Raw genomic sequence first — 5626 nt, forward strand, 5'->3', positions numbered from 1 at the left:
AGACGTTGTGGATGTAAGCACTCATCTCTATACCCTTAATTGATTTTCCATGATTACAGGCTAGTTTAACATCAGTGTTTAGATTTTGTCTGGTAGATGGGATAGTCCCAATGCATTTGGGAGCTATTATCACAGACAATATCCCTTATGACTTTAAGGTGACGACTGGGATTTACAATTGATTTTGCAGAAAACTTCTTGATGCTTATTATATATATATATATATATATTAGATAAATCTATACTCATGTAAATTTAGATGCTGTCGCAAAGTTTGAAATTTGCATGGATCAATTCTCACCACCTGTGATTTATGTTTACATGAATATTTTCAGAACGAAATAACCCAAAACTACAAAAGGGTTATTTACACATAACCTTCATTAATTTTGAGTTGATAGACTAGAGGGAAGGCAGTGAGTCAAAAGTACCAAGCGTCAGCTTTTGGACTACTGTTATCTTACCGAATAGTAGATTTGACCGTCACTCTTATAACGCACCCACGGCCTTAATGTAAAGTGCGAAACTCATTTTTGCAAAAACGGGACGAAAACCATGAATCCTGGAATTCACAGTCAAAGTACGCTAACCACTGGGCAACGCTCGGCCCACTCAAAGCATAAACAGCTGGTTATACACATTGTTTGGAGATGAAAGTCCACTGCTAATGAGACTGCTTTACTCGACAGTGTCTTTTCTACTTAGTAATAAGATGATGTTTACAGCTAATACAGGCGCTCGGAATGGTGGTTTTGATTCTGTCAAAGTGCGAAGAAACAGGAATGAAATACAAATATATTGAGTGTTAAAGTTGGGTATTAACCCGTAACTATCTTTAGAGCGTAAAATATTTAACAGTCAAAATAAAGTTAATACTTTCTTAATGAAAATCTTATACCCATGCTAATGTTATCACTCTAACATTCTTTTCAACAACCACTGTATGAAAGCTTTCCCCTGAAATTATCTCTAATGAGTTATCGTCTAACTAATACTACTCACGTCTGTCGTGGCATTTACGGTAAACATTATTGTTTAGATTTACATTAATAAAATAAAACAAAGAAAAATTTAGAAACCGTTTTAAAATTATCGCATTACGGGTTTCATTGCACATTTCGTAAAATGTATTATTATTATTCCTTTTATTTAGTTAAATTTTAAACCGTTTAACAATTCTGGAAAGTCCTTGAAAGGCATTGCTTCCCATGTTTTCTAGACAAAAACTGCAAAAAAAAACTATTGCGACGAAGGTATCTAAATTAGGTGTGCAGATCTAATATTATGCATAGAAAACTATTCGGAAAACATTAGCTAAAATATTGAATATCCAGGAATTAAACAAACACGAACTGTGCAAAAAAGATAGTCTAGTTCTTCCAATAAAAGTTTATTTTATAATAGCATCTAAGAACTGGAAAGGTTGAAAACATAAATTGTGTTCTAGATAATGTTTCGCCAACTGGTAAAAGACGACGAAATGGAAACACTGGTGAAAAGTCGCTCTTAACACTATCTGTCTTTCTATCCCACCTTTAGGTAAACTACTTAACGTGTTATAGTTCTACGACATATAATTGAATAGCAGATGTTGTTTATAATAAATTCTTATCAAAGAAATAAAAGAAAAAAACAAAACTTGGCTACTTATACAATGTAGAGGTTTTCAGTTTGTATTACAAGGCAGTTTGGGGCAACTGAGGATCCCTCTTTCCCTGAACACAACAACACAAATGGTTTGCAAGAGTTAATGCTATCAGTAAATGATAACATCAATATGAGCATAAGTATTAGTTTCAAAGAAACTTGAAGCTTGGTTTTTCAAGAATCATCAGATAGAACTTCTGATATTTATATTCCATTAGCTACTTACATTTTTTTTCCTTCAAAATCTAATAATTGGTAGTTTTAAAAATAAATCTAAAAAAGTTCAAAGAAACAGACATATGACTCAAGATCGTTTGGCTGAAATGTTGGCTACAAAATTTTATTCACCCTTATAGTGATCTTAATTATTATTTGTTTTATTATATTTTATTGCGCCAAATCTACATTTGTTTGTTATTCAAAATATGTGATTTTATTCAAAATTATTACTAGCAATCATTTACAGAATCAATGTGCCTGACTATATATTCAGAAAATTTATCCTGAAAAACAAGATATTGAACATGAACAGTATCCCTTTATAATTTTTCAGACCAATGTTTAAACAGAATAATTCAGTTTTTATATTTCGCCTATCTCCAGTCGTCTCGTAAGTCAATCGTAGTTAAATAGAAGATGTTGAATTATTCGAAGTAACCAATGTTATGAATTTTTACTGATAATTCACAAAAATACTTACTAGGCTATTTATTGGGTACCATTGGAAGCACAACTATGTAAAAAAACTAACTAAATAAGATACGTAAAAATATCTTATATGAACCTATATTTAATTTTAAAACATTTAGAAATAGAAAAATAAAATGTTAACGTAAAAGCTTTCAAGAAAGATCGTTAAGTTTCCATTTATCACTTATTAACAAAATTATAATCTAACTTAAAGGTATCCATAAATATTGTATTTGATTAAATACGTTGATTAAAGGAATAAACACTTGCAACCTTGGATTGATATTGCCCTAAACCGTACTATCTTTAATACATTATTATAATAAGTAAACATATTAATATCGTTTTTGAACATCGTGGAAATCTTTCATAAAATTAATGTTATAAATTAGTATTAACGTTCCACTAACTTCTGTAACATCCTATCAATCTGCAAAAACTCTGAAGAAAGACAGCAATGCTACTACCATTTTATTTACAAATATTCGAAACAGGAAATGCTGCCTGCTAGACTTTTCATACTACTTTCGCTAATGTTTGGTGTGAAAAGCGTTATAATAAATTTGGTATAGTCCACAGGCTGTAGTTATTGATGTGGATTAGTATTTCTTGTTACGGCCTAATCCAGTTAAATAAAAAAACGAATTGAAACATAAATCAAGCCTTTTAATTTTATATTGAGTGCGAAATAAATATGCAGGTCCTGGTAATTATCGTAAATTATATGTGGGCTGACATTCCCGAAAGCGATTTAAGCCAGCTTAGTTGACCGAAGAAGAAAAGATTATGAAAATACAGCAAGACAACAATATACAATACTGACAACATATTGTCAATAGAAACCAGTATCATCACTTAACAAATTTTAGTTAATTCCGAATCAAAATTAATGGAATGCAGCTGGAAAAATACAATACCGTACATTACAAAGCTAACGCTACAATAGTTGGATAGACTACACTCTAGGTAAAAACTGATCATCATATATAACATTATTTCATTGAACTAATAACTGAGAAAAACAAAAGCACCATTACTGCCACGATAACACAAAACAAGAAAAGACAAACTTGAATCTTAAGAAGCAAATTGCCCCCCAGTGACACAGCGGTATGTCTGCGGACTTACAACGCTAGAATCCGGGTTTCGATACCCGTGGTGGGCAGAGCACAGATAGCCCATTGTGTAGCTTTGTGCTTAATTACAAACAAACAAGAAGTAAATTATAGTTGTTTATCTAACATAAACACATAACGTGCAGATGAAAAGACATTTCAAATACAAACATGACATGCAGATCAAAGGAGATGTCAAATGCAACATAAGGTGCACATGAAAAGAGATATTGAGTACAAACATTACATGCATATGAAAATAGATGTCAAATATATGCATAATGAGCAGATGAAGAGATGACAAATACAAACATAACATGCAAATTAAAAAAGAAGATACCAAATACAAACGTAAGATGCAACTGAAAAAGGATGTTAAATACAAACACAACATGTAGATGGAAAGGGTTGTCAAATACAAACATAACATGCAAATGAAAAGATATTAAATATAAACACAACATATAGATGAAAAGAGATGTCAAATATAACATGCGGAAGTAGAGATGAAAAACACCTAAATAACATGTAGATATCTATGCTAGGACTTAGAGCCAATTAGGGGGAGATAAAAATCTTTACAATTTTTACTTTTGATTTGTTAACTAATTTGGTTGCTTTAAAACCTTAAACCAACTTTTGCTCACAAACAGAGTGGTATCAAGAATCAAAGTGATCAGGGAAGTGTTCTTTTTCTTCACGTTAGTAGCTTATATCAAAATTATCATTTGTCCCTTTGAGAATAACTGTGACATCAAGCATGAAAACTGACTCAATTAGTTATCTTCTCTCTCTTTAACTACTTTCTTCGCAACCTTTGAATTACCATAGCATAGTTAACTTCCTTTTTCTTCGCTAAAGGTTCAAAAAGGCATTTTTTATATTTTCCTCGATTTGATTTCTTGACTAATAAGACTGTCATTAAATTATTTTTAGAATGCTACATTATTTGATGGATTTTCTTTTGTTGTTGTTGTTATTTAGCAAAGAATGATGTTTGCTCAGCAAAAATGTTAATTTTTCGTTTACGATAATCTATAAGTCTGTAGCACTAAAACTGTGTAAACTTTATTACACCAAATGAGAATGGTAAAGATATATTTTCAGGTTATTACAAGATTCCTTAGAAACCATAACGTCTGTTTTAACCACTACGTAAATGCTAAATCAACACAATCGATCACATTGCGAATATAATAATGAATATTTTTTTCCCGTTTTTTATTTCCTTAATTTTTTCATCACTAATAAATTTAGTTTATTAAACTGTACAGTACGATATTTTCTTAAAAGCAAGGGGGCCCACTAGTTTATACTTCGCCCAGGGCCGACCGGTGGACTGCAGACCAGCTCAGCGCGATTTCACACAAAAGTAATTACATTTTGAAAATCTAAAACACGTTTTGGCCTCGGTTTACAACACAGCAATATCACTACACGTTGAAGTTATTTCTATCAAGACATCACGACAAGTAATAAGCATTTTCTATGTCTTACAGTATGAGATAGACGTGGCAAATCAATGCTATATATATTGAGAAAAGTACCTGTAAAAGTAGTACATGAAAATAATCGCAATGAAATAAGCTGATGAAAAAGATTAGCAAGTTACAAGGAGTAAATATTATTATCTTATCGATGTGTTAGAAAGCTCATACATTAACTGAATTTCACTCTTTAGATAGTTTCTGGACCTATCAAGACGCATTGAAAGAAAAAATATCATATAATTAGTTATTGTGCTAAAGTTTGGCAACTATTAACTGTTAGAAAACAGCATTGTTGTACAAAATCAAAATGTAAAAAGAAACAGAAGATTAAAATCTTAAATGTCTAATATCTCCAACAGATGGCAATAGTTACACTAAAATGAATATTTCCTGGCCCATTCACTATTGTTAGTTTGGTACAAATATTTGATTTAAATACAAATAATGAAAACGCTGTCTAATTAAATCTATCGTTGCAAACTGATAACACAATATTATTTAACTTCATATGAGAAATAGAAAAATACTAATCATCATTTATGAAATCATTTACCCATTTCATGAAGCTCAGCTTTACATCTCAGTATGAAAATTTAACATACCGTTACGTCTCTGTTCGTTTGTTAATTTTCCGTAAAAATTCTTTCCGAAGAAATTTTAGCGATACAAGTCCTTTCTTAAATA

This window comes from Limulus polyphemus, unplaced genomic scaffold, assembly GCF_000517525.1.
Source record: "Limulus polyphemus unplaced genomic scaffold, Limulus_polyphemus-2.1.2 Scaffold246, whole genome shotgun sequence".
In the NCBI taxonomy this organism is placed as follows: domain Eukaryota; kingdom Metazoa; phylum Arthropoda; class Merostomata; order Xiphosura; family Limulidae; genus Limulus; species Limulus polyphemus.